Here is an 18,315-nt window from a genome sequence, read left to right on the forward strand (position 1 = left end):
GCGGCATCGGGAAGAGCCGGGACGCGCCGGCCGTACCGGGCGCGGGGCGAGCGGGAGGACGAGCGCTGAGGGAGGCGGAGAGAGAAGCGACCGGCGACGGTCGACCCGCGGGAACGACCGAACCCCCTCAGAGCGGGAAGAGGGGCGCGGGACGGACGGGCGGGGGACGGCGGGGGCAGAACCGGGAAGGCCACCCGTCGGAACCCGGCGACACACCCGTACCGAGACGCCGCGAGGACGACACGCTCCCAACACGAGGCCCACGCCGCGGACCATACCGGGCGCGGCCGCGCCGGCGGATGCGGCCGGGGCTCACGGGCGGGCGGGGGCCGCAGCGGGCCCACCCCCAAAGCACACGGGCAAGCGAGGCGCAACGCCGGGGAGACGGGGAAACCACCCCCGACCCCCTCGGGCGGGGTCGGAGGACCGTGAACCGGCGGGAGGGAGACCACGCCAACGGGGAGCGGCGGGAGACCGGACGGCGGCCGACCCCCGGCGAGAAGCGGAGGATGAGGACGGGCCCAACGCCTGACACGCGGCGGCGACGCCCTCGCGCGGACAGGTGGAGGAGGAGGGGAGGAGGTCGACGAGCGACTTTGACCCCGCGAGGGGGGAGAGAGGGGGGCCGAGCCCGCGTCGGAAGGGAGGCCGGGCCTCGGGGCAGCGAGGGGGAGAGACACCGACCGGAGCCCCCACCGCCACACCGGGACGCGCACACGGGTTCGACTCAACGCCCAGGCGCCCACCTTGGCACCCCGGCAGCTTTCCCCCGACGCACGCCTTCCCAGAGGACGGCGGGGCCGGACGGGCCCCCGCGCAGACGCACCCTCAGCCAACAGGCCCCACGGACCGGCGTGGGCGACAGCCACTAAAGCCTCTTTCTCCTCTACGCCTCGCGGGGCGTCTTTCCCCCCGCACACGCCTCCAAGAGACCAGGCGAGACGCGCCGCCGCGGCCGCGGCGGCCGGGACGCCCTTCAAACCGCAACTTCCTCCCGCCCGCCGGGCGGCCCTTCCCCCCAGGCACCCCGCGACCGCCCCGGGACCCGTGCGCGCCCGGCTGCCCCCCCCGTTGAGGAGGGGCCCGGCAGCACGGCCGCGGGTCGGCCAGACGAGGAGCGAGAGAGAAAGGAACGCCGGCGGGCGGGGAGGGGGAGCGAACCGGCAGAACGAGGACCGTCGACGGCAGGGCCGGCCGCAGCGGCACCCCCCGCGGGAGACGCCTCACAAGGGACCGGGAGGCCGCTCGGGCGGCGACCGGGCACGCGAGCCAAGCCGGCGGGAATCACACTGCACCCAACCCGGAGCAGTCCCGCCACGCCCGCGGCACCGAGCCGACCCGAAACCAACGGACAACCCCCGGGAGCCCGAGGAGACGCCAGCCGACGCGAGAGAGAACCGAGGCAGACGCCGACGCCAACCGACGAAGACCCCCGCGTGGCAGCGGGTCCCAACGTCCGACGACGCGCCGGACGCGGCCGACCGCCGGTTCCCCCAAACAAGAAGTCCGCCCCCGAGAGCGAGGCCAACCCCGCGGTTCACGGACCCTCGAGAGCCCCGCGGAGGGGGAAGGGGGGGTAGGACGGCTCCCGCGATCTCCACCGGCCGTGGGAACGCTGCCGTGGAAGGGGGGGACGAGGCGGCAACCGCAGACGCCCGAGAGCACGCGGCACGCACCACACGCGACACGACCTCGCCGCGAGAGTGGCCGGGACGTGGACGCGCGTGGGAGGGACGCACACGCGACGGAGGGCACGGGGGAAACGGAGGCGGGTGGGACCGGGAGCCCAGCGCCGCCCTTCCAAACCCACCCGTCCCGCGACGACCCCTCGCGGTGAGAGGGGGTACCGCGCACGCGGGCGTGTGCACGGCCCTTCCCCGCCACCTGCCACCAGAAACCCAATCTCCCCCACAAGCTCCGCACAGCGGCAGGTCGACAGAGCCCCGTCCCGCGTGATCCCTCCTCGTACTCGGAGCGGGGAGGCGCGGGTCGCGGTAGGCGAGAGAGCAAACGCTGCGCGCAGAAGGCTGAGGTCAGGGCGGGCAGCCGAGGGGACCATCCGGGAGAAGCCCCTCGGAGATCGTAAAGCCCTTTCCGAAGATAGCTAGAGAAGGCAAATTCCTCACTGAGGGCGGGACGAACCCAACACCGACGAGCAGCCAAGGGCTCCGTGCACGCAACGGGAAACGAGCAACAGGCGCGGGACAGAACGGGAAGGACCACGCGCCAGCTGGTGGGGGGTCTGCGGTATCGGCAAAGGTCTCTTTCTCCGGGGTCTTCTTGAGCATTCGCGGACCGGGGGGACCTGCGACAGGTCCCCGCCGAGGGCCAGGCCTCTTCAAGGCGCACACAAAGGAGGAGCCTTGACTTGAGGGAGTCCGGTCTTTAAAAAGGGCCAGCCGCGATCGCTCAGCACCACCCTAACCGCGCAGGGCCCGCGGGTGAAGGCACCAAAAACATAGGCACGGGGTGGGCGCTCACCCAACGGAAGGAGCCTTTTAACCGCACACTCAACTCCTCGACCCCCCCCCTTTTCTGTCACCGTGCAGAAAGCCGGCAACTAGGACAAGGGAAAGCGTAAAGGCACAAGCACCATGGAGCACAGGAGGCACGCCGGGGAGCGGGAAGCGCCACCGCCAACTCAGAAGCGGGCACCTTGGTGGTCAAAGCCCGGAACGCTCCAGGAGCACCGCAAGGCTCACACAAAGCAGGGCGCGTGCACACACCATTCGGGAAGGGTATGCACCGCAGCGGGTCTACCACCTTCCCCCGGCACGGGGGAAGAGGGCCGCGAAGCAGTGAACGGCGTGGGGGCAAGCGCCCCCGACACGTCCACAGGGACACCGCGAACCACAGCAACAAGTGTGCGCGGGTCAGCGCTCGTGCCGGACAGCCGCACCCCTGACTTCCACACACCACCCTGCAAAGGAATGGGGAGGAGAGACGAGGGGCCCGCTGGCAGAACGAGAAGAGCGGTCGCCATTCGCGCTGAATGACCATTCGCCATGAATGTCCGTCCCTCGCCTGGCGCGGCTTAGGCCCCGGCCCGAAGAGAACGCGGCAGCACCACATCGATCCAACGGGAGCGAGACACGCCATGCATCGGGAACAACGGGCGTGAGAGCTTTCTAACACGCACTGGACGGGAATACGAGCGAGAAGAGCGAGAGAGAGCACGGGAAGAAGTCGCTAACACTGCCACACACACACAAAAAAAAAAAAATTTACCCTTCTCGAGGGCGAGAAAAAAAAGGAAGCGTTGCACTCGGGAGGCACGTGGCGTGGAAGAACGGGACTCAACGGGCAGCGGAGGTTCGGGAACTCCTTCAAAAAAAATAAAAATAAAAAAAAAATAAAAATAAAAAAATAAAATCCCCTTCGAAGGAGAAAAGGTGCAACTCGGGAGGCACACAGCAGGAAAGAAAGGGACACACCACCAAGCAGCGGAGGTTCGGGAACTCCTTCCAAAAAACAAAAAAAAAAAAAACAAAAAAAAAAACAAATAAAAAAACCGGTCGGCCGCAGAGGAGCACGCCAGGGGGTCACTAGCACCAAACGGGAAAACCCTTCCAGTCGCACTCGGCACCAACGACTCCTACCGGTAACGGACGACAACCACCACGGGGAAATCGGGAACGCCTGACACGCGGGACGGTTGTCATAAAGCTGCCCCAGAGAGCACAGGCAAGCAAGCACGGGAAAGCAGGAAGCGCGTACTCATGGGGGGGACGCTAAGCTTCAAGCATCGAAGAGGCCCATGCGCAGAAGAAAAGAGCTAGGGCTGGACAAGCAAACAGCCTTGGTGCAAGCCTCTTCCAACGTCCTTTAATGACAAAAAGAGTCAAAAGGACAGCGTGTCAGCATATATCTCCAGGTACAATAAGGACAGATAGCAAAGATGAAAAGTGTAAAAGACACAGGGATAAACATGACAGGCCACACGGAACGTCTGGAAGTCATGTTCGGTGACGTGTCCCCAAGAGGTCCCCATGTAGAAAGAGAACCGGACCGCAAAGGAACAACTGGTCGACCTTAGAACCCTGAGTGCTCACAGACCGAGGAGGCCATGGTAGATAGCCTGGAACACAGCTTCCCCTCGGCCTCAGAAGTCCATGCTCCCGCTGGCAGGGACCGGGGAGGATCCTGGAAAAAATAAAGTCTCGGAGGCGCCCCCTAGCCGGGACACCTCGGCTCGGAGGCCGGGGACACAGCACCCTCTCGGCCTCAGAGGTCCAGGCTCCCGCTATCAGGGACCGAAGGGACTCCTGGAAAAGAAAAAAAAAAAAATCCGTGGCGCCACCTAGCCGGGCCACCTCGGCTCGGAGGCCGGGGACACAGCACCCTCTCGGCCTCAGAGGTCCAGGCTCCCGCTATCAGGGACCGAAGGGACTCCTGGAAAAGAAAAAAAAAAAAAAAAACTCCGTGGCGCCCCCTAGCCGGGCCACCTCGGCTCGGAGGCCGGGGACACAGCACCCTCTCGGCCTCAGAGGTCCAGGCTCCCGCTATCAGGGACCGAAGGGACTCCTGGAAAAGAAAAAAAAAAAAAAAAACTCCGTGGCGCCCCCTAGCCGGGCCACCTCGGCTCGGAGGCCGGGGACACAGCACCCTCTCGGCCTCAGAGGTCCAGGCTCCCGCTATCAGGGACCGAAGGGACTCCTGGAAAAGAAAAAAAAAAAATCCGTGGCGCCACCTAGCCGGGCCACCTCGGCTCGGAGGCCGGGGACACAGCACCCTCTCGGCCTCAGAGGTCCAGGCTCCCGCTATCAGGGACCGAAGGGACTCCTGGAAAAGAAAAAAAAAAAAAAAAAAACTCCGTGGCGCCCCCTAGCCGGGCCACCTCGGCTCGGAGGCCGGGGACACAGCACCCTCTCGGCCTCAGAGGTCCAGGCTCCCGCTATCAGGGACCGAAGGGACTCCTGGAAAAGAAAAAAAAAAAAAAAAACTCCGTGGCGCCCCCTAGCCGGGCCACCTCGGCTCGGAGGCCGGGGACACAGCACCCTCTCGGCCTCAGAGGTCCAGGCTCCCGCTATCAGGGACCGAAGGGACTCCTGGAAAAGAAAAAAAAAAAAAAAAAAACTCCGTGGCGCCCCCTAGCCGGGCCACCTCGGCTCGGAGGCCGGGGACACAGCACCCTCTCGGCCTCAGAGGTCCAGGCTCCCGCTATCAGGGACCGAAGGGACTCCTGGAAAAGAAAAAAAAAAAAAAAAAACTCCGTGGCGCCCCCTAGCCGGGCCACCTCGGCTCGGAGGCCGGGGACACAGCACCCTCTCGGCCTCAGAGGTCCAGGCTCCCGCTATCAGGGACCGAAGGGACTCCTGGAAAAGAAAAAAAAAAAAAAAACTCCGTGGCGCCCCCTAGCCGGGCCACCTCGGCTCGGAGGCCGGGGACACAGCACCCTCTCGGCCTCAGAGGTCCAGGCTCCCGCTATCAGGGACCGAAGGGACTCCTGGAAAAGAAAAAAAAAACTCCGTGGCGCCCCCTAGCCGGGCCACCTCGGCTCGGAGGCCGGGGACACAGCACCCTCTCGGCCTCAAAAGTGTCTATGGTCCCGCTGGCTGGGACCGAAGGGACTCCTGGAAAAGAAAAAAAAAAAAAAAAACTCCGTGGCGCCCCCTAGCCGGGCCACCTCGGCTCGGAGGCCGGGGACACAGCACCCTCTCGGCCTCAAAAGTGTCTATGGTCCCGCTGGCTGGGACCGGAGAGGAGGGAAGAAATAAAAAAAATAAAATAAAATAAAATAAAAAATTTAAAAAAAAAAATTGGAAAAAAAAAAAAAATCCGGGACGGGGCCCAAGCCTTCTGGTCGACCTCATCCAGCTGCCACCAACCCCTCCTTGTGTCCCAATAGGTCGTACAGCCACCCTCCTCCCCTGAAGTTCTCCAGGTACAACCTCCTAGCTAGAGATGGTCCCCAGACAGGACGGCGTCTCCGTCGCGCACCCGCCTGCTTGCCTGTCACCCTCTCACCCTGGCCGGCTCACCACAGGCACTTCCCCGTCCTTTGTCACCAACCGGGGGACAGGAGCGTTGCGGAAACTTGTCGCCACTAGGTGTCGCCCGACAGCGATCTCGATCAAGCAAACCAATACAGACTGTCACGCGCCGCCGCCGCCACACACACTCATTCCGTCTCTCCAGAGTGACCTCCCTAGCTCAGGGGGACACTCACCCACGCACAACGGGGCAGGTACCCACCACTTCTCCCGAATGGCACAAACGGTCCCGGTTGTCCCGCCGGAACACAGTGAACGCGGGATGGACTCGGGGCCAACCCCCTCAGGCACCCAGAAAAGGAAAGTAGGACGGAGCGGTGAAAACAGGCCACCTCTAAGTGAAAGGACATGCACTCTCGAATCGGTTAACAATTAGCAAGGAACAGGCACAGTTAGGAAAAGGGAGCGTCCAAACTCCGGCGTGAGGGGAGGGTGGCGGCGACCTCAGTTCCACACCATTTTTAAATGGCTCACTCATTTTTAAAACCCTCCACCGATCCCGATGGGGGGGAGGGGGGGGTTGTTGTTGTTCTCTGTTCCTCGCTGCCACCGCCAGCCGGCACTCACCAAACCACACACCTGCCACCCTCTTTGGAAGACTAAACACAGAGAGTAAATTAAAAGAATGGTGGAATGATGGTGGAATGGTTAAAATTCCCGTGATTTGTTTTCACTCTGATCAAAACATACTTATTTTGTGCATTTGCATTCCCTTGTTCACACGTGCCTCTGTGTGTGTGGTGGGGGGAGGGAGGGAGGGAGGGAGGGAGGGAGGGAGAAAGAGAGAGAGAGAGAGAGAGAGAGAGAGAGAGAGAGAGAGAGAGAGAGAGAGCCAATTTAAAAAATAAAAACATGGTTAAATACAGCCACTTTGGGAAGATTGCTAGAGAGAATGCAGTCCAGAGTATGGAGGCCAGAGCTCTGGACGCTCTAGACCACAGGTCTCCCATCTCCCATATACCAGGCACCCAGCACCACCATCCCTACTTTGTTTGTTTGTGCGTTTGTTTGCTTGCTTGTTACATTAGTTTCATCCCAAGTTAATAATTATATATTTTTTTTCTATGCACGTATTTAGTTGTGGCAGGGGAACTCCTTCTTTAGGACAGGCAGACTTAGCTAGTTAGTTAGCCAGTCAAAAGTACGTAAAAAATTTATATCAACATAAATATCATTCACTAAGAAATCCTATCTGAAGAAAAAGAAAGAAAGGAAGAAAGAAGGAAGGGAGGGAGGGAGGGAGGGAGAGGGAGAGAGAGAGAGAGAGAGAGAAAGAAAGAGGAAAACTGGCAGACTTAGTTTTAGTGTTTTTGTTATTGTTTATTCAAGATATTGTTTCAGGGCTGGAGAGACGGCTCAGCGGTGAAGAGCACTGACTGCTCTTCCAGAGATCCTTAGTTCAAATCCCAGCAACCACATGGTGGCTCACAACCATCTGTAATGGAATCCTCTCCTTGTGTGTTGAAGACAGTGACAGTGTGCTCATAAAATAAATAAACAATAAAAAATATGTTTGAAGATTAAAGAAAAAACTCTCTCTCTCTCTCTCTCTCTCTCTCTCTCTCTCTCTCACACACACACACACACAAATAAACTCTGTAATAAAAATCAATGTGACTTCATGATCAAACTTCTATAGTCAATAGGACTAGAGAGAACACATGTCTGTAAAATAAAAGCAGAACCTTTTCTGCTTTGTTTTGTTTTGCCTCAAGGTACGTTTCTTTTGGTATAGCCCAGGCAGTCATGGAACTTGCTCCGTAGACTTATCTAGCCTCAAGCTCACAGAGGTCCACTCTGCCTGCCTCGGCCACCCACACAGCTCTCTCTGCTGACTATATGTCTGCATGCCAGAAGAGGGCACCAGAACCTAGGAGGACACACCACATGGCTCCTGAGAATCCAGGTTTTGACTTTAAAAAAAAAAAAAAAAAAAAAAATTCTGACAGCATAGAGGGTAGATATCTGCCTGCCAGGCTCTTCTAGTGCTGTTTAAGGTGGGGTAATAGCCATGTGAAGGAGACAAGGGGAGAGGAAAAATCGATTGGATGAGTAGTGCTGCTGAGATTAAGGAACACACACACACACACACACACACACACACAGAGAGAGAGAGAGAGAGAGAGAGAGACAGAGACAGAGACAGAGACAGAGACAGAGACAGACAGAGACAGACAGAGACAGTAAGACAAAGAGACAGAGAGAGAGAGATGACAGAGGGACACACCGAGGGAAAGACATCAGGACCAGCTGAATTTCTCAAGAAAAGAAAAGAAGAGAAAGGAAAAATGTTTTCTATATACACAAATCTGTATACATGATTTGTTATAGTGTCCCATTTGGGCACTTTGGATTCAACTGTGGATGGTTGGCAGCCAGCTTGGCTGACACCTGACCTCACCAAGATGGAAGCAGCCGGCCATTAGCCCTGATGTTCCAGGTCACTTCTGTTTCTCCCTTTCCCAGCCTCTAGGGAAACAGAACTTAATTAAACTCAGTTTGCACGTGCAGAAAGGTGAAGAGGCACCCAAAAGCAGCCAGAAGCCTCAGACCATCCACAGCCACATGTTCTCCTTCTGCCTATATTACTTCTAAATGATCGTATTTATTTATTTATTTATTTATTTATTTATTTATTTATTTACTTACTTACTTACTTACTTACTTACTTACTTACTTACTTTTTTTTCTTTCTTTTTTTTCGGAGCTGGGGACAGAACCCAGGGCCTTGCACTTGCTAGGCAAGCGCTCTACCACTGAGCTAAATCCCCAACCCCCTTACTTACTTACTTACTTACTTACTTACTTACTTACTTACTTACTTTTTTTGTCATACTTAAACAATCATTCGTCCTTGAATTCCTCCTGTATGCCAGGTAGACTTAGTCAGTCAGTCAGTCAGTCAGTCAGTCATTTAGCCAGGTCAAAATAGTTAAACATAAATATCAATAAAATCAATAAAAATCAAATGCAAACCCAATAGACAGTAAGTAAAATCGAATAAACCAAAAGATACATCATAAGCACAGAGTTTCAGCCGGACATTGAAAAGCAGCAGTTACCGAAGCAGTCTCCCTCCCACACCAACACACACACAGCTCGACCACCACCTTATCTGCACATTTTCAGCTCCTGCTTTCTAGAGTTACCAAGTTTATACACTACAGAGTTTAGCAAGGCAGGCCGGTTCACCGCACCCCCAGGGTCAGAGAACATGCTAGACCAGCTCTAGGGGATGGGCTGGGGGGCAGGGGAGGGTGGGAAGAGGGGAAACAGGCAGACTTAGGTATTCTAGTTTTGTTCATTCAAGATTCCACTTCTCTCTGTTGTAGCCCTGATAGACAGACAGGCAGGCAGGAATATTTGTTTGTCTGGCTTGGGGTTTGGGTTTGGTCCATTTGTTGGTGGATTTTGTTTTGTTTTGTTTCATTTTGTTTTTCGGGAAGTGTGGTGACTTAGTGCCTACACAAGCCAAGGCAGGAAAAATAAATAAGTAAAGATCTCTGAAACACAAATCTGGAGTGGGCTCTAGCATGGCCATGGACACACGCATGCACAGACGCACGCACGCACGCACGCATTGTAGACACGCACTCAAGGACACACTGGATTCTACAATGTTTGGTTTCTGAGTGTGTGTCATACAGAACCTAACAGAATATGTAATGAACTCTGGCAGTGACAGCAGAAACAACCTATGAGAAGGCGTCCTTGCAATATTAAAATGGCAGGCTAGCCAGGTGACAGTTATCTTAACCAATCTGATGTAGGCCTCATTCACACGGCATCTAGGCCTTAACAGTTAATTGTATCTGTTTCTTTATTTTCCTCTTAGGCCATCACATTGTTTTACCTAGACCTTTAACAGCCAGCAGCTACCAGCCTACAGCTACCAGTTTCTTTCTTTTCATAAAGAAACCCTGTCTGAAAAACTAGGGGAGGGAGACAAACAGATTAACAGATCTCTCTCTCTCTCTCTCTCTCTCTCTCTCGCTCTCTCGCTCTCTCGCTCTCTCGCTCTCTCGCTCTCTCGCTCTCTCGGCGCGTGTGTTTGTGTGTTCAACAGAGGAGGCATTCAGGTCTGAGAGACGGGGGAGGGAAAGAGGGAAGAGAGACAGAGAGTGACAGAGAAACAGTTGACAGAGAGGGAGAATTGTAGGTTAATTATTGTTCCGTCTCCTCAATCACGGTCTACTGGTCGCCATCGTGGCAACCATGCCCCGCAACCCTACCTTCGGTAAGATCAAGCATAATGGCGGCAACCATATAATTCCTGCTTAGTCGCACTGAACACTCCGGTCATCACTACCTGTGGAGAATTGTAAGGGGGCTCCTCTGGTCTAGAGAGTAGTACCCTTGAATGAAATGAGGATCACAGCAAGCATTATTTGTTTTGAGATATAAGATGTGGAAAGAACTATATGTGTGGATTTACAGACAGACAGACAGACAGACAGACAGACAGACAGACAGACAGAGAGGACAGGACAGGACAGGACAGGACAGGACAGGACAGGACAGGACAGGAGAAAAAAACAAGAACACAAACAAAAACTCAAAATGGAAGTCCGGTTCCAAATAGTCTCTGTCTGCCCTGTCGCTCTAGTGTTGGTGGTCCAGGTTATAAAAGCTTATACATGGGTGGGTGCGGGAAGTGCTGCTGGGTGTTCAGTTCAGGTCCAAGATTATTGCGGGTAACTAGACAACAAAGAAAGCAGTTAGACTGACTCCTACAGTGTTCGGTTTCTGAGTGTGTTATCACACAGAAGAGCCTAACAGAATATGTAATGAATTCTGGCAGCAACAGCAGAAACAACCAATGAGAAAGTGTCCTTATAATATTAGCAACTGCAACAAAATGGCAGACTAGCCAGCTAACAGTTCCCTAGCCATTAACTCATCTGACATAGGCCTTCTTCACGTTGCATCTAGATAGGTCTTCCTATCTTCCTCTCCAGTGCTGAGACCAAAGTGAGATCAAAGTCATGCATCACCATGGGTGCCTTCCTTTTCATTTCTTTTCTTTCATCCTAGGAAGTGAGTGAGTGTGTGTGTGTGTGTGTGTGTGTGTGTGTGTGTGTGTGTGTGTGTGTGTGTAAAGAGAGAGAGAAGGAGGGGGGGAGAGAGAGAGAGAGCTTTAGAGAGAGAGAGCTTGAGAGAGAGAGAGAGCTTTAAAATCAGCACTCAAGCCTTTTCTCTTCCTATCCCTATCCCAATCCCCCCCCCCAAACCAGCAGCAAAGCCACCAGCACTCGAGAGACAGAGGAAGATGAAATCTCTGGTCTGAGAAACAAGAGGAGGTAGATAAACATACCCCCCCCTCTCTCCTTCATAATTTGTTAAAGTGTTCCCTTTGTGTTGTGTGGACTCTACTTTATTAAGCAAGTTTCACATCGTACTAGCTCCAAAGAGGAGTCAACAGTCTCTTGGCGTGCAGACAGTTGTTGCCTGCTTTAAATATTTTTTGGTGTGTTTGTTTGTTTGTTTGTTTGTTTGTTTGTTTGTTTGTTTCAAAACCGAGGGCCTGCCTGCGTTCAACAGATCCAAACCCAGTTCTCAGAGGGGAAAATGGAGTCAAGTCCGAAGTCACTGGCATTTAAGTCATCTGCCATTGACAGTCATAGGAGATGGGAATATCGTCCTTTCTCCAATGGAGACTCACCTGGGTATGCATCAACCACATCTAAGGGCAGGCCTGGGTTAGTACGGGGTGGTGGATGGGGAGGAAGGATCTGGAAAGAGCTTTGCGATGGGAAACTATGATCAGAATGTTGCACAGAAAACAAAATTTGTATTTAAAAAGAAAAAAAAAAGGCTATCCAAAAAATCTATCCAAAAATGAAAGGAAACAAAACAAAACAAAACAAAACAAAACAAAACAAAACCGACAGCAGAACTTTACTAACTGCAAATGCTCCATCTCCCTGTATCCAACCACTCCACTCCCAGATAGGTAGATGATAGTTTGCACTTCTGTCCCAGTCGGGTTAAGAAAAGGGGAACCACCTCTGTGGAGAGCCATCTCTCCAGCCCTTGACAAGCTTTATTTAACTAAACATTAAACATGAATCAGAAACGCCAAACCCTGTACATATATGGTCCAGATTCACCCTTACTTAGAAATCCCCGAGCTGGCAGGGCGAGGCTGGGAATTGAGAGTGAGCAAAAAGGGAGTCTGCCTCTTTCCCCCAGGGTGTGCTATCAACTCCATTACCATTTCCAAACAGCTGGGTGTGAGTCTAACTAAGGTTTCCTTCAGTCAGACATTTGCCAGGAGCCGGAGCCCTGACAGGACAGCGAGAGCGATGATCAGACATCATTTCACAGTGAAATCATCACTCGCTGATTTCAGGCAGAAAACTTTAGAAAACTCTAAACTCTAAAGAGGCACTGAAGCGTGCTAGGGCAGCAGCAGTACTTCCCCGACTGACCTTCAGGAACCTGCATATTCTCCAGCCCCGCCCCACCCCACCCCCTCTCAGCTAGCTCCTGTCCACCCCTCCCCCTCCCCCCACATACAGGGAGGAGGCCTTGTGTGTGTGTGGGGGGGGGGGGGCGGCAGCGGGAAGATGCAACTCTCTCTTGAGAGAGAGTTCGGGTCTCCCAAACAAATACATAACTAGAAACTTCATTTATTTACTTTATTTCATCGAGCATACCGTGGAAGAGGGAAAAGGAACAGGGAAGCTAGGCCAACTGGTCGAGCTCCTCCTTTCGTTTTGTTTCAAAAAGGAAAGGAAAAGCCAAAGAACCCCCTCTTTTTGGTGAAAGGAACAGAATGGTGAAAGTTGAAACATCGGCTCGCCACTTAATACTTTGGCTTTTAATAAAAGGGACAGCAGATCGACTTCCGAGTTGATTAAGAGAGAGAGAAAGAGAGAGAGAGAGAGAGAGAGAGAGAGAGAGAGAGAGAGAGAGAGAGAGAATAAAAACCACAAAAAAACGTTTTGTCGACCAGCCTCCTTTTAAACCTCTGTTACACAGGAAGACTGGTCAACCTCATTCCCCCCTCCCCCCACTCACACACACACCCCTCCCCCTCCACGGAGAGGTTTAATGAGAGAAGAAAGGTAGAAGAAGAGAGTAAAGGCCAGTCATGAGCACGTGGAGAGAATTTGGGAGGGGAATGGGGAGAGAAGGGACAAAGGGGAAGAGGGGAAGAGAGGAAGAGCAAAAGAGCAAAGAGAGGAGCAAAGAGAGCCAACCTCATATTTTATTTTATTTTTTTTAAAGATTTATTTATTTTATTTATGCGTAAGAGTACACTGTAGCTATTTTCAGACACACCAGAAGAGAGCATCAGATCCCATTACAGATGGTTGTCAGCCACCTTGTGGTTGCTGGTAATTGAACTCAGGACCTCTGGGAGAAATTTGTGTGTGTGTGTGTGTGTGTGTGTGTGTGTGTGTGTGTGTGTGTGTGTGCCCGTTAGTTTAAAAATCTGCTGTAGACCTCCCTTTTAATATCTGTTTAACAAATATTTTTACCATATTTAAATTTTATTTATTTTATTTTACTTAAAAATAATAATGAATAAAGAGTCAATGTGAATAAACAATAAAACAAAAATCAAGGTGATCGGGGTTGGGGATTTAGCTCAGTGGTAGAGCGCTTGCCTAGCAAGAGTAAGGCCCTGGGTTCGGTCCCCAGCTCCGAAAAAAAGAAAAAAGAAAAAAAAAAAATCAAGGTGATCAACAGATACCGACGACTGACATGGAAAAAAGTTAATAGATCGCCATAAAAACAGAGTAAGTGCGATGTAAACAATAAAACAGATGGGATGGAGAGATGGCTCAGCGGTTAAGAGCACTGACCGCTCTCCCAGAGGTCCTGAGTTCAAATCCCAGCAACCACATGGTGGCTCACAACCATCTGTAATGAGACCTGATGCCCTCTTCTGGTGTGTCTGAAGACAGCTACAGTGTACTCACATGCGTTAAATAAATAAATTTAAAAAAAAAAGAAAACAATAAAGCAGAAATTAAGACGAGGGACACAGAAGGACAAGGGAGATAAAACAATTAAATGTTAACAGACATAAAGTGGGAACGACGGGGTTGGGGATTTAGCTCTGTGGTAGAGTGCTTGCCTAGCAAATGCAAGGCCCTGGATTCAGTCCCCAGCTCTGAAAAAAGAAAAAAGAAAAAAGAAAAAAAAAGAAAAGCGGGAACGAGATGAAGGGCAAATATAGACGACTGAAACGAAATGATGGAATAAATTTATAAAATAATAATAAAATACGAGTAAATACGAATAAATGGCAAACTGGACTTTAATAAATGTTTAAATCAAGGTGAATGACAAATACAATTTAGACAAAAAGGTTTTGAAAAATGAAAAGAAATAGAAAGCATATATGAATCAATAACAAGACTGAAGTCACAATGGCCTTGAAGTGACACGGACGACAAACGTGAAAAACATAAATGAAATAATTTCGACAGCCACGGACATTCACATGGTGTGTTGGGAAACACCGCAGTCTTTATTTGGCGAGTAAAAACGCCTCGGGGAACTCTGTACATAGGAGGCTGGGAGCATGAATCACTCTATCTATCTATCTATCTATCTATCTATCTATCTATCTATCTATCTATCTATTTTTTATTTTTCTCTCCCTTACATCTTCCCACCATACCATACGTTTCTCCTTATACAAATCCATAGATTTATATATGTTCTTAATTTCATTTTTTTCCTCTGCCACACAGCCCACCACACAGAACCTCTAGATCTCGGGATCCCCTTCTGCCAGCACCAGTGGCAAGGGCACAGCTCCCCAGAGAATTAACTCGATCCGAACATAAGCGCGACAAGAAATTAAAAGTTAAATCGGAAGTGAAACTGAAAATGAAATTTTGGCCGAAAATAAAATAAAATGAAAGGTATAAGTTTTGTGACAATCAAATCATAAATCCCAATTGGGCAAAAAATAAAATTACAAAGTCAAAATTTTGTCCAGTCCACTGTGCTCCTGTGGAATCCCTCCCTGGAACTTGCTCGGTAGAGTAGTCTAGTCCCAAACTCACAGAGGTCTGCCCTGCCTTTCTCTGAAACCTACAGAGCCAGTCAAAACCTACAATCCTTTGTTGTTTGTTTGGCAGTTTGGCAGTTTGTTTGTTCCTGGACAAAAATGTGGGCTCTCTCTGATTCCTATATGTCTGCATGCCAGAAGAGGGCACCAGAACATAAGAGGACACACCACACAGCTCCTGAGAATCCAGAGGGTTTTTTTTTGTTTTGTTTGTTTTGTTTGTTTTTTCTTCCTCTTTTCTTTTTTTCCGGAGCTGGGGACCTTGCTCTTCCCAGGGCCTTGCGCTTGCTAGGCAAGCGCTCTACCACTGAGCTAAATCCCCAACCCCGAGAATCCAGGTTTTTGACCAAAACAAAAAACAACAACAGGGGCTGGAGAGATGGCTCAGCGGTTAAGAGCACTGACTGCTCTTCCAGACGTCCTGAGTTCAATTGCCAGCAACCACATGGTGGCTCACAACCATCTGTAATGAGATCTGATTGATCTCTTCTGGTGTGTCTGAAGATAACTGCAGCATACTCAGATAAATAAAAAACAAATCTAAAAAAATTAAAAACAACAACAAAAAACACAAAAACAAACAAACAAACAAAACCCCCAAAACTAACAACCTAGAGGGTAGATATCTGCCTGCCCAGGTCTTCTAGTGCTATTTAAGGCTTCCTGTAGATAATAAAGCTTGTGTATCTTTTATCCAGGAACAGAATCATCAAGGCAGGGTAGGAGAGAAGCCCTGTTTGGGATTAAACGTTTCTACAACGTAACAGGAGGAGGCGGAGGGAGAGGGGCTCCTCAGACATAAATCTAAAATAGTACAATGGATCATTTTGAAGGCGTGTGGGTGAGGGTGACTGGAGACAGAGTTTTTCTCTGAGTGAGTGTGGAACTCACTGTCCCTGAGCTCAGCCTGTGATGAGAGAGAGAGAGAGAGAGAGAGAGAGAGAGAGAGAGAGAGAGAGAGATCGAATTTTCTGTGTCTCTCTGTCTCTGTCTGTCTGTCTCTCTCTCTCTGTGTCTGTCTCTCTCTCTGTCTCCCTGTCTCTGTCTCTCTTCCTCTCTCTGTCTCTCTGTCTCTCTCTGTCTCTGTCTCTCCCCCCTCCCCCATGCGTGTGTTTGTGTGTTCAACCGAGGAGGCAATGGCAGATAAATGTCTGCCCCTCCTCTGTAAGCCAGGCCACTCCATTACTGCCTTTCCTTTTTCTTAGTTTGTTTGGTTTATTCCAAGTTAATTGTATCTGTTTCTTTATTTTCCTCCTCATTTCTTTAGTTGAGTCAGGGGTCTTTGCACAAAAGCCCTGGAAATCAGTACCTGGATCAGGTCTGCAGCCTGCTCACAGAGTTCTACCCACCTTCACCTCTCAAGTGATGCAATCAAAGACATGCAGCACCACACCTGGCTTCTTTTCACATGTACATTTACTTTAGTTCCAATGCTCATTCAGGTCTGAGAGACGGGGGAGGGAAGGAGGGAAGAGAGACAGAGAGTGACAGAGAAACAGTTGACCGAGAGGGAGAATTGTAGGTTAATTATTGTTCCGTCTCCTCAATCACGGTCTACTGGTCGCCATCGTGGCAACCATGCCCCGCAACCCTACCTTCGGTAAGATCAAGCATAATGGCGGCAACCATATAATTCCTGCTTAGTCGCACTGAACACTCCGGTCATCACTACCTGTGGAGAATTGTAAGGGGGCTCCTCTGGTCTAGAGAGTAGTACCCTTGAATGAAATGAGGATCACAGCAAGCATTATTTGTTTTGAGATATAAGATGTGGAAAGAACTATATGTGTGGATTTACAGACAGACAGACAGACAGACAGACAGACAGACAGACAGAGAGGACAGGACAGGACAGGACAGGACAGGACAGGACAGGACAGGAGAAAAAAACAAGAACACAAACAAAAACTCAAAATGGAAGTCCGGTTCCAAATAGTCTCTGTCTGCCCTGTCGCTCTAGTGTTGGTGGTCCAGGTTATAAAAGCTTATACATGGGTGGGTGCGGGAAGTGCTGCTGGGTGTTCAGTTCAGGTCCAAGATTATTGCGGGTAACTAGACAACAAAGAAAGCAGTTAGACTGACTCCTACAGTGTTCGGTTTCTGAGTGTGTTATCACACAGAAGAGCCTAACAGAATATGTAATGAATTCTGGCAGCAACAGCAGAAACAACCAATGAGAAAGTGTCCTTATAATACTAGCAACTGCAACAAAATGGCAGACTAGCCAGCTAACAGTTCCCTAGCCATTAACTCATCTGACATAGGCCTTCTTCACGTTGCATCTAGATAGGTCTTCCTGTCTTCCTCTCCAGTGTGTGTGTGTGTGTGTGTGTGTGTGTGTGTGTGTGTGTGTGTGTGTGTGTGTGTAAAGAGAGAGAGAAGGAGGGGGGGAGAGAGAGAGAGAGCTTTAGAGAGAGAGAGCTTTAGAGAGAGAGAGAGCTTTAAAATCAGCACTCAAGCCTTTTCTCTTCCTATCCCTATCCCAACCCCCCCCCCCCCAAACCAGCAGCAAAGCCACCAGCACTCGAGAGACAGAGGAAGATGAAATCTCTAGTCTGAGAAACAAGAGGAGGTAGATAAACATACCCCCCCCCTCTCTCCTTCATAATTTGTTAAAGTGTTCCCTTTGTGTTGTGTGGACTCTACTGTATTAAGCAAGTTTCACATCGTACTATCTCCAAAGAGGAGTCAACAGTCTCTTGGCGTGCAGGCAGTTGTTGCCTGCTTTAAATATTTTTTGGTGTGTTTGTTTGTTTGTTTGTTTGTTTGTTTGTTTGTTTGTTTCAAAACCGAGGGCCTGCCTGCGTTCAACAGATCCAAACCCAGTTCTCAGAGGGGAAAATGGAGTCAAGTCCGAAGTCACTGGCATTTAGGTCATCGGCCATTGACAGTCATAGGAGATGGGAATATCGTCCTTTCTCCAATGGAGACTCACCTGGGTATGCATCAACCACATCTAAGGGCAGGCCTGGGTTAGTACGGGGTGGTGGATGGGGAGGAAGGATCTGGAAAGAGCTTTGCGATGGGAAACTATGATCAGAATGTTGCACAGAAAACAAAATTTGTACTTAAAAAAAAAAAAGGCTCCCGATATCTATCCAAAAATGAAAGGAAATAAAAACCGACATCAGAACTTTACTAACTGCAAATGCTCCATCTCCCTGTATCCAACCACTCCACTCCCAGATAGGTAGATGATAGTTTGCACTTCTGTCCCAGTTGGGCTGTCGAGGTTAAGGGAAGGGGAACCACCTCTGTGGTTATGTGATCCACACACGAAATAAAATA

Source organism: Rattus norvegicus, unplaced genomic scaffold (assembly GCF_021556685.1).
Source record: "Rattus norvegicus strain SHRSP/BbbUtx unplaced genomic scaffold, alternate assembly SHRSP_T2T unassigned-0000126, whole genome shotgun sequence".
NCBI lineage: Eukaryota > Metazoa > Chordata > Mammalia > Rodentia > Muridae > Rattus > Rattus norvegicus.